At 33.2% G+C, this 12,473-nt stretch overlaps 1 protein-coding gene and 1 long non-coding RNA gene across 5 annotated transcripts in view; one reads left to right on the forward strand and one right to left on the reverse strand.

Annotated features, from left to right (window-relative positions):
• The window catches only part of sema4ab (sema domain, immunoglobulin domain (Ig), transmembrane domain (TM) and short cytoplasmic domain, (semaphorin) 4Ab), a 70,486-nt gene that overhangs the window by 35,737 nt on the left and 22,276 nt on the right, over positions 1–12,473 (forward strand). The window lies entirely within an intron of this gene.
• LOC137488519 (uncharacterized) lies at positions 18–1,960 on the reverse strand. The gene is made up of 3 exons (XR_015516764.2): positions 1,901–1,960; positions 1,259–1,306; positions 18–405 (listed from the first exon to the last, which is right to left on the reverse strand). It is a non-coding gene; the product is annotated as an uncharacterized LOC137488519 (long non-coding RNA).

Here is a 12,473-nt window from a genome sequence, read left to right on the forward strand (position 1 = left end):
AAAGACCATAACATGTATTCAATATCAATCGATGTTCCTTTTAATAGTGACTACAAAATAGGCCATTAATGTGGCTACACATACACAATACATAAATAAAAACATTAATAATACCAGATCTTATTGAGAAATCATCCAAGGCAACTCAGTGAGGAGATTTGCATATTTTGATAAAGATTTAGGATGCATAATGTCCAGTCCCACAAAGAGTCTCTAATATATCTCAAATGTATACAGTTTTGATGGATACTTGAAGTCGAGGACATCGGTAAGTCCAAACAGGAGCCATCATGCATTTGACAGGTTTGGCAAACCTCTGACAGTCCTATGATAATCCAAACTGTGTTGGGCTGATGGCAAATTTTTCCCGTGGGCAGCCGCATGCACCTCTGATTCCTCACAACTCTATTGGTAGAGACAAAAAGAAACAGGAGTTCAGGTGGTTGCTACCAAACAACATTAAATAGCTAAATACTGAATAGGAAATAACTACAAGTGAAGTTACAAAAGTCCAGTGAGAATGATGCATGGATGAAACACCTTAGTTTATCAGTTAAAAATTACCTTAGTTAAAATTACCTAACTTCTATTTAAAAAATAAAAAAAGGTTATAGAGGTTGTGTAATTACATTATTCCAGGTGTTTTTAGTTATCAAATTTTAAAGAAAACTGTGATTTTACTCAGTGTAACAGTGCATGTCATTGTGTTTTCCTGTCAATCAAAGAATTGTTAAAATTTAGGTATTACATTTTTTGTTTATTTTGGCAACTTATAAAGCATAAGAATGTGTATTTAATTTAGATATTAAAACTGTTTGAAAATGGCTATATGAAAATTATAGAATACAAGTTCTATAATTTAAATGTCATCTTCATTTTGCACCAAACTTTGCACGTCATAATACAAATTTTATTAAATAAATAAATAAATACATTGCCATTTTACACATTACATTAAGGTTTACATTAAATTTTTGCTAAAGCTACATTTAATTGACTTTTTCTATAAATTTAATGTGACTGGCAAATGACAGTTCAGTGATTCAGTGTTATCAGTTAGCTTTATTGAAAGACTGACAGATAATAAGAAACTGCATTAGGATATTTTTATACTGTTTTTACTGTTGCACACATAAAAAAATCTTCAGATATCAAATGTAAGTTAATTCTATGGAGCCCACTATTGTTTGCAATTTTACCAATGTTTTACTTGCCTGCAAATAATTACAGCTGTAGTTGTATCTAATGTTTTTCTTACCTGGATGTGAAGTTTGAAGATCCACAGGTAACAAAATCACTTTGGTATCTAAAGACCAAGAACATGCATTTTAGAATGAGGTGCATACAATTTAAATGGTTCTGTAAACATCAGTAGTAAATGTAATTTAAGTTAAAATAAATTGTAAATCTGTAATTTATTCACTATGCAGCATTAAAAAACTTATGGACTAAATCTCTAAAACACAAACTTTAAGTTATACTTTCTCTTACGTTAAACACAAACTACTTAACTGTTGCATACGTTTCTGCATTTAATATCCATCCTTAATGTGCTGCTATAACTTAGGTGAGCTAACTTTAGCTAAGTTAGCGCTAGCAAACTGAACCCCCACACCCCGACCGCCCACCAGTGACCTTGTTAATCGGTTCTGCAACGTTAGTTATACCTACTAAGTGTTTTAAAACTACTTTCACTATTTTTATTCAATAATATCACTTTTAATCGTTAGCATAAACTAGCGTTGGTTAGCGTTAGCCAACTTAGCTTTCCATGTGAGAGCAGTCTGTTAACATACCTGAGGCTACAGTACAATTTACAAAGCTAAAACCTCACCTGCCTAGCGAAGACAGCAGTTTTGCATGACTTTACAATTATCATTCGGCTAAATTTGCAACTTACCGTGTTAATCAGATCCGCTGCTGGGAGCAGTTAATGTCGACCATTGCAGAAGCTGCGTCTGCCTGCTAAATCCCGGGCAATGAAAAAGGAGTCACGCCAAACTATTAAAATCACGTTTTATGAACACCTGCCCACATCGACAGCTGCTCTAATAAATTGTCTGTGTCAACTCACTTTTATAACATTTATTCTACACAATAACCACGTAAAAAAATCTACTCAAATAAATTGCATTAGTTTTATTCAAAATATACAGTTATATAAAAACTGATATATTTTAAGTAAAGAGGAAGCAAATTTAATTTTTTTGGTATAAAACAAATAAAATTAACTAGATTGCAATTATTTAAAGTAGATAGAACCAACTTTGTGAGTGTAGCACTTTTTACAGTGTACCGATTCTGATTCTTAAAGCTTTATATAACTTGCCATTGCATAAGCATAATTACCCTTTAAGTATGAGATCTCACCTTACCAAAGATAATAAATTAAGAATGTTGCATACATGTAATGGTCAGAAGCAGCTTTACAAAAAGAAAATAGATAAAACAGAAAAAAATGGCAAGAAAAATGACTAATAATGAAATATGGAAACATTGCTCATGTGTTGTAGCACTGTTGATGCATAACCCGGATACATCTTGCTCTGCTTGTGAACTTGTAAACAAACACTTGGAATCGGTTCATGAGATCGGCCAGATCAACGAGTGCCAATCAAGTTGTGAAATGTGATAATTGGCCAATACCGATGTTCGGCCGATCGATCGGTGCATCCATACTTAAAGAGATTGTTCATCACTATGTTTTGAGGGTTCACAGATTTCTCTTTATATGCAAACAGAGCTAGTGTATTAAAAAGCATTGCATTGGATGGTGGACTAGTTTTTCACTAATAAGAAAATAAAACAACGAGAAAACATAAGGAAGTTCGTTACAACTCGTTGACGTAGATCAAATTCATCGTCCTGATTAGAAAGCATTGGATGTAAAAGGAACAAAGCATCTGTCTGGATCCTCTTAAGAGGAGTCGTCTGCGCTCAATGAGAGCTTTGATGCAGATGTCCTGTTATGGCCTCTTTAAATATTACTTCTAGATTAGGTTTCAGTTCCGCAATGGCCTCTCACTAAGTTGAACAGAGTTCTTCTCTCAGGTTCTTAAATTCTAGGATCTTGGAGCATACATATAAAGATCTCATTGATCTTAATGTTTTACATAATACTAGTAGTATGCATTGTCATACATTGTGCTTTAAATATACTTTAAAAGTTATTTATTCATGACTGATTATCATACATTATTGCTGAAGTGCTTATATAAATATTAAATATGTATGTACTGAATTTTCTAAAGTTTGTTAATGCTCAGCGTTTTTCTGATGTAAAAACACTGCTGAAATGTAAAATACAATTACAATTCAACAAAACTTGAAATGAAAATGTAAACAATTAAGAAAAAAACGTTAACACATCTTTTTTTTTTTCATGATGATTATTGTCAGGTGTCTAGAAACTTTATTAGAGCAGTATTTGTTTGAAATGTGTACCTTTGGTATGCTTTATTATTACTGTAAAATCCCAGGCAATCCTTTTTAATACTATGATGCTTCAAGTTTTATTACTATTTAAATGTTTACTCTATTGATTTAGTAAGTTTTTTTTTTTTTTTTTTATAAATTTTTTTATGGCAAACATGTCTTGTGTTTATCAAATAATAAATATCCATTAATGAATTATTTAAATATCAAATAATAAAATATCAAATAAAACTCATAAGTTATAACATGCATTAAATACAAATACGCTGGTTTTAGGGTAATACATTTGGGTCACAGAAAAGGAAGTTAAAACAGCCTACTTTTGCAAAACAAGTAAACAGATAAATCCGCTGATGTAATTGAAAATTGTTATTTTGTTTCTTTTTTTTTTAATGAATGGAGGCCTTTGTTCTCTGAACCGTGGACATTTGATGAGAGGAGTCTAGTCCAAGAGGCAAAGCAGGCCAGGGTCAGACTGACCTGGCAAATGACTTTTCTGTTGGAGTCATAAGAATCTGTAAACAAAAAAAAAAAGCTTTTCTTTGTTTATCTGGAGAGTGGAGAGTCACAGGTGCTAAGACATGCAGATTCATCAGTTTCGCTGATTCAGGATCAGTCATTTGACTTGTGAATTGTTTGCTTACTCCATTGTAAATGGCTAGAACGTGAGTTTTTGAGGGTTACTTACATGATTTAATTTGGGCTCTCAAGTCCCTGTTTCCCAGCAGTACCAATTACAGTGTGAGTCAGATCACACAGATTCAGGTGTTTCATGATGACTCCTGCAAACTGATATCCGCTGCTTCTTGCTGTAGGTTGAATGTCTAGACACTAACATAAAACATAAAAACAATATTAATAATGAATTCACTTAAAATGGTTAATGCTGTGTCTGTCATTAATTATATTATATTATATTATATTATATTATATTATATTATATTATATTATATTATATTATATTATATTATTAATTTTCTTGTCGGCTTAGTCCCTTTATTGATCTGGGGTCGCTAGAGCTGAAATGAACCCCCAACTTATCTAGCAAGTTTTTACGCAGCAGATGTTCTTCTTATTTGCTGCTTATTTGCAGCTTATTACTCCTTATTTGCTGCTTATTAATAGTTATTAAGGTATTGCTTGGGTTTATGTATCGGGTAGAATTAGGGATGTAGAATATACTCATGCAGAATATGTATGTTATAAGTAGGGTTTGGTATTATTAGAATTTTATCAATTTCAATTCTGCTTACCATTTTAGTTTCTTACTGATTCCTAGTTTCATTTCCAATGTAGTAAAAAAGAAAGTAATTTAGACCTGTTCACACTGTTATTAAGATGTTTGTCGATGTGATCTAAAGTGGATAAAGGTGGCACATTACTAAATGTTTATTATAATGTAATTTAATGTAGTCTAATGTTAAATTTTTATGTTAAATTTAAAAATAATTTAAATGTAAATTATTTTATAACATGCTAGAAAAATATAAAAAATTCCATTTATAAACGACTATATGCATCAACTAATAAAATTATAGAACATTTAATTATTTTATTTTACATCTATTAAACCTAGACACTATATTCTGTTTCACAGTTTTACATGTTTATATGCTTTTGTTTTAAGAAACATTCTTAGCGAACATTTTTGCACATCAAACATAATTAAAAACGTGTAAAATGCAAAGGATCAGGATTTGGTTACACAACAAAAAGTCATACGAATGCAACTTCATCATCTGATGTTTTCAAAGCTAAATTTAAGTATGTAAATGTTGTTTTGAATAGAATAAATGTATTAAAAGCACTTTAAAGACATAAAATAAAACATCTACAGTCCATTTGACTTAATGTTATTTTTGTTTTTACACATTGTTTTGTCTATTATTTATTTGCTTTAAGATATTTATATTTATATGTTCCAATTTCTAATGTCTGAATAATCTTAAAAATAGAATATTCTTTGAACAAGTTTACCTGAATTATTACACTATTATGTTGTAAAATGTATTATTATTATAAATATTTTAAAGTGGCAATAATATTGTTTATCCCAATTAATTTCGGTGCAATATATCACCCGTCAAGAATTAGATATAGTGACAGCTCTAAGACTTCCAGTGAGCTTGGGATGTTTAAACTTTGACCTTTTTAAAATAAACTTCTTTAATTCATTACAAATAAAAAAAAACTGATCTTTAAAAAAAAAAAAGTTCTTCTTTAATGTTTGTGGTTTATACTGAATGAATGTACCCAGGGGTTGCATAATTTCACAGCCTCTTGCTGACTCTCAGATCCACATCTTCACAGGTCTTATTGTTCATATGAGGAATTATTGGACTTTAGCTCAGTAAAAAACTTAGGAGGCCACAGTCACTTATAAATTGTTAATGAGCCAAGATTTTCTCAGAAATTCCACTTCCTCCCTGTATTTTTAAAAGACAATATACATCTGTTTAATGGTTTTATGGCCCTGTTTAATTATCGGCTTAATCATTCCTTGTTTTTAAGCAGATTACTTATTTCCACCCAAACACACATGCAGATATTTTCTTCATTTTCTTCACTGCTTTTTGTGGAAATCTGTGGAGTGGATCTAATCGTGTTACAAAAACAGTTAGAAGTGTTAAAGTTTAAGTGTTAGCAGATAAACACCAGCAAGTTTTCTGTAATATGAGTTTTCTGGCATATGTGGCTGTTTATTCCTGTGAAAGGCAGCAATTACGCAGAAGTTGTCATGTGAATGATGTATAGTGAACATGGGTGGAGGAGAAGCAGTGCTGACGTTCTTCTGGCTCAGATGTCTGCTGGGAGAAGACAGCTGGTATGCTGCGGCTCAGCTTTAGGATTAGCCTCCCTGCGGAGCCCAATGTTTTCATCCCAGGGTCATGACAGCTAACAGAGAACCCGTTCACACGTTCCAAGGCAGAATAAGAACTGCGGATGGAGTAAAAAATGTGTAGATTTTGATGTGACTCAGAAGTTAATAAGCTTACTTTATCTTTGAGCTTCCTTTATGACCTCACTATCCTTGCTGTCACTGCTTTTCCAAACATTCTGATAGCGGTGTGTTTCTGCAAGCATTTGCACGAGTTTTTCTAAAGTGAAGTAGTTGCGTAACATCACCTCACCCCTCTGTTCTGCTCGCTGTATGGAAGAATGCGGATGAATTCAGAGTTCTGACGTCTGTTTTTCTTCAGTTTGATTTGCTTTTTAAGAGTGTAGACCTTTTGTCAATTAAGAATTACGTTAGATAATATTTAAAAAGTACTGTGGAAATGTTTTCAGATTAGGCTATTGTTTTATGATTTTTCACTTTCATTATTGGCATTCTTTAGCCAGATTATATAAAATAAAATATTTTGGTTATGTTATTTATTCAGGGTATCTGCAGGTTCCTTGTCCATGTCCATGTGCTGAACTGGGCCAACAGCCGTCCAATCACGAACTAACATCTTAAAAGTTTCAACAAAAGATTATTTATTAACTCCATTTACCAATATGGTTTAATTATCTTCCTTACAATAACATTTCATTTTATTGTTTTTTTTTGGCCCAATCCCAATTCTATTTTGTACACCTTTTCCTTCCCCTTCGAAATTTACCCCTAAGAAATGGGACACCACTACTACACCTGCACAAATCATCATATGCCATCGTGATCTCTTGCTTCATATGAGATCGATGATCGCGACTGTTTTAGATATCCAGTTGCATTATTTCATTGGTATTTATATTCAGGGAATCACTGAAGGCAACGATATCATTTTATTAAAATTCTATAATGTGACAATAAGATCATAACTATGTACTGTGAATTTACACCGTGGCCATATTCCTCTATGCAAAGACACGAAAATAACATTGACATTATACCAGACAATGTAAAAAGCTCATTCCCAGGCGCTAGACTTTTCTGACAGGGGATTTTTTGGATCTCCTTACTTCCGTGCCACTGTAGATGGTGTATTCTGGGAAATTTTCCTACCCCTTGGTTTCGAGTGTGGTCCTGAAAAATCTCTGTTTCAAGGGATATCTAGCCCTTTCCCTTAGCCCTACGCCTTCAAGCTAAAAAGAATTGAGACACCCCTACCCCTGCATGTGAATGTGTAAAATGGGGGGTAGGGGTAAAGGGAAGGGCTTTGGGGTAGAATTGGGATTGGCCTTAATGTTTTAACTGGGCCATTGTAAAAAATTCTTAACATTTAGCCTTGTGCAAGTTTGAAATTTCATTCAAAATGCAAAAATCTTGAAAAATTCTTCATAATGAAAAGTCTTAAATTTGACTTGATGAAACCCTGTTTATTCAATTACATTGCAAGGAAAAATTATTTGCTTACTGTAAACTTTTAATTCTGTTTAAAATTTTTGCCAATATATGTTTTACACTTTTACAGGACATTTTTACAGTATTTTTATTAGATGTTTTTCTTATTTAGAAAGTAAATAAGAATTGTCCTGAATAAAAGCAGTTCAGAATTTTTCTAAAATACTATTTAAGTTAGTATTAGTATTCTCCTTAAGAAATACTGTTGTTTTGATTGTCTACAAAACAAACCACTGTTGTCCAATGACTAGCCTAAATAAACTCGCAACCTTGATAATCTTTTAAATTATACTGAGTTAAAGCTGAATGCTATTACCTTGCAAAATAACTAGTAAAATATTATTACAGCACTGTCATCATGGCAAAGACAAAAGAAATGAGTTCAGAATTCAGTTATTAAATGAGTACAATGTGAAAATAATGTATTTACTAGGGCTGGGCGATTTTTTTATTTTTTTTTTCGATTAATTCGAATTTACGTTTTCAGACTATTTAATTTTGAATCAAATCGAGAAATCGCGATTTAAAAAAAAATAAAAAATTAATACATTATAATGGCACCAATGCGCTTTGGTTCACTCTGTATGAAGCAGGAAGCACACCAGAAGCGCCTCTCGGCGACGCGATGCGCAGCACCCCGATTCAGGACGCAGGTAATATTTCAGTCGCACCACAGAGCGCCATCTGATTAGTTTCATGTTAAATATCATGCGAATGTGCACAACTGGTGTATGATAGTTTAAACTGTCATGTGCGCGCCGTGTTGCGGCGCTTTTGATGTGCGACCTGCTTTACTGCCTGTTAAAGCGTGAAGTCATGTAGGATTTTACTTGTTGCATTAGTCTGAATCACGTCTGTGTGGATTGTCAAGACATATTCCCTCATCAAGTCGATAAACTCGATCTCAACATGTTTGAAGGACGCAAAAGCCTGCCATGTGAAAAACCGCGCCGATCTTTTGGTTTGAACACGAGCAGAGGTGAGGAACTGTAGCAGTGAAAATGAAAGTACCCGCCCCCATGACGTCACTTAGCGGACCTAGTTGAAAACCAGACAGATCAGGCAGCATAATACAGATAGAGCAAAGCGCATCAAATGATCGGTATTTAAAAGGGGGAAAAAAGAAAAATAGATTAAATATATTATTTTATATTAGACACACATCTGGTGCTTGTATTTGCTCCTGCTATACGTCCACAACTTCACACATTGGGTTAAATTAGGCTTTACAGTTTCCAGGTTCAGTCCTTTTCTTCCACTGTATTTTTTTAAGAAAAAGGCAGCATCATTACAACCTGTCATTCAATCAGAAGACAAAGTCAAAGCCGAGCTGACAGCCAATCTTTCCTAGGCAAAACTTGCAAAAATACTCTGTATTCCTTCAAGTGCAATATTTACACAAATATTTCTTATTCAAATCTTCAGCAACACTATTTCACTCGTGAATTTGTTTTACATTTATTTACACCTTAACCGATTTTTGTACGACATGGCCATTAAAAATACAATGTTCCTTAACCAGATGGTTTTTCAAGTTGAGAATGTTACTTCAGTCATGTTGTTGTAATGTTTTGAGAAGACTAGTAACACACTAAAAAAATCGAAATCGTGAATCGGTCAAACTTTATAAAAAAACCTAGATTTTTTTTTTTTTTTTTGCCACATCGCGCAGCCCTAGTATTTACCATATATTATTTATATTTTAGTGAGTTTGAAAGTGTTTTTTTTTTTTTAAACTGATTCTTCTTTCAGCTGCTGCTTTTTGTTCCACCACATTGTCATGTTCAAAACTGACCTCAGAAAGTTTCCTCTTCCATCTGATAAGGTGCCAAACTCAAATAAGAAACAGCCTCTACTATCTCATGCTCATCTTTTTGTTGGTGGTCTGTAGACAAGAATGGACCCATACATTTCCGTACAAGGGGCTTTTGAGACCTTATTTTTAGTTTTGATGTTTAGGTTGTCATTGTGATCTAAACCACTTACTGTTTTGTTTTATTAGAATGACTTTACAGTTTATAGGCTGCTATATTGAGGCCTTATGGGCTCTTCACAAACCGCTCTTCACTTGTGTAACTATTTCTTTATTTAAATATTAACCAAGGTTTGTGTGATCAGTTAAAATACAACTAAATTGACAGTAAGCTTTAAAGTTTTGCATAAACCTAATGTGAATATTTTAATAAATAAGCTGTGTCTAATAGCATTGAACTGTATTATATGGATCTATATGCTTTTACACTACTGCTACCATTTCTTTAAATAAATTAAAATTTTATAGGCAAGCATGAATTAAAATGATCAAATAGGGCTGGGCGACAATTCGATATCGATAATTATCACAATATAAAATTTTTCGATAAAACGATAAAGACAGTTCGATAATTGTTCGATAATATTTATGCACTATGCGTAACGTTGTGCAAGCATTTTGCAGCCTGCCCTTCCGGATGCCGCACGCTGTACGAGTTTACAACCATACAGTGTTAGTTGCACTTAAATGAGTAAGAAAGAAATAAGGTAAAAAAAGGTCAGAGTCACAGATATTGTTGACAAGAAACTTCACTAGACTTCATGAGCTACTTAGTTTTTTGCTATCTGAAACAAAACAGAGCAACGTGCAACCCAAACTGAGCAGACGAATCGTGAGCACAAAGCAGGCAACACCACGACCTGTTTCATCATTTAAAACAAGACCACTCTTATGAAGATGCTAAGAAATTACAGACCTAAACAAGTGTTAGTAAACCAGCGCAGCTACCCAGCAGAGTCTCATGTCATCATTTTTGAAAGCCGTGCCTTACGAGAAAAAAAAAACCCGAAAAGAGAGACGAAAGATATGACAGACAACACAATCTCAATCACATCTCAATGAACACTTGATGCTTGCTGTAAACTACAGGCTGTATCATTTATTTGTTACGACAATAATAGGATATTTTGATGTCAAGCTTATGTTTCCTTTTTTAATATTAATATATTTGTTTTGAAATCTGTAATACCACTATTGTCCCTCATTGACAGTAAAAGAACCAGCCTTTATTTAAAGGACATAATCACAGAGGAGATATCAGATGCTCAAAACATAATCTTTATTAATGACATATTAAAATGCAGCAAATATATGACAGACGTTTACAACAGCAGTGGATCATTAATTAAATCCCTTTTTTTCCACGGAGCGAAGCATCATCCACCCGCAGTTGTTTAAGGCGGGCACAAACTAAATAAATATAAACATATTTCCTTGAAAATGTATCTTTTTGTGACGAATTTAGTTTGGTATAATGTGTAACTTAATTTTGATGTATATTTTGTTGGTCAGTTATCTACAGCATAAACAAGAGGAACGAATAACATCTGAGGTGAAGCGCTTTAACACAAGCCCGCTATATGCTTTAGCGCCAAAACAGTCCATCAAACTATTTTCACGGTTTCATTTTAATTCATTAACTAAACACGGTCTGAGCAGCATGAACTGGACAGTCTTTTCACAGCACTGGTAGATTTCTTGGGTTACCTCGGAAGAATAAACTTGGATGGAGCTCAGAAGCTTGCTGTGTAAATGGAGAGGCTTCCCGGCTGGCTCCCTGCAAGTTTTCGTTGTGATGTGCGATTTGAAAATTGAGAGTCTGCATAGACCTATTCGTGCTAGTCTGTCAGACAAATTTAGTTAAAACACGCGCGGATAAATTGGAGATATGCGCATAAGAAGGGTTTATGCATCCCGCAATATGGGATGTCAAGAGGGTAACAGCATAGGTGCACACACTTAATGTAATGCGTGGACGCGTCTCACAGCGCAAAGCATAACTAAACCTTTGCATGTCCATGCTTAATCAGTCATCGATAAAGTCTATCGATAAAAACGTTATCAACAATCAATAGATAAATGCATTAAAGTATATTTCACCCTAAATTCACCATACTCACCATTAAAAGGAGAGTTCATCCAAAACTGAAAACGATGTGACCTTTAACTCACATTGTTCCAAACCAGGGTTTTTTTTTTCTGATGTTACAATAATATCCAATAACTTGTAGGTAATGTCTTTGGTTGTTGAAAACTTGAACAGTAAATGCTGAATTAAGATTGTTCTTTTGTTTATTATTTAATTATTTATATTGTCAGACAGCTAAAACATTTCACTAAATGTGTTAAATCAGCTGCACAGCCATTAGCATGCTGAAAATTGATAGATATAAAGATTTAGCATTTATCGTGATAAATATCGTTATCGACTAATATGAAAAAATTATCGTGATAATTTTTTTTGCCATATCGCCCAGCTCTATGATCAAATCAGTCAGCAGTTTTTACATAAATATTAAGACACACTACTGTTTTCAGTATTGTTACAATTAAATTTTCTTTGAACCAGATTTTACATTGAAATGATGTTTAAAGGATCATGTCACACTGAAGGCAGTTGTAATGGTTAAATATAAGTTACACATATATTACTTAATAAAACTTGTAGTATTTCACAAATTAGCTGTTTGACCGATCTGATAAAATAAATGACTTTATGGATGTGACATTTGCAGTAAAAACTCAAAACATAAATTCACAGAGAAAATTTATGCTAACATTATATTGAAACATCTGTTTATATTTTCCAGAAAAACTGACCACAGAGTTAAGGGATCAGAAAAATATCAATCTGTAAACAAGTTTTGTACTTTAAATGAGGGAAATAAATATGCGTTT

Source organism: Danio rerio, chromosome 19 (assembly GCF_052040795.2).
Source record: "Danio rerio strain M-AB ecotype USA chromosome 19, GRCz13ab, whole genome shotgun sequence".
Classification (NCBI taxonomy): Eukaryota; Metazoa; Chordata; class Actinopteri; order Cypriniformes; family Danionidae; genus Danio; species Danio rerio.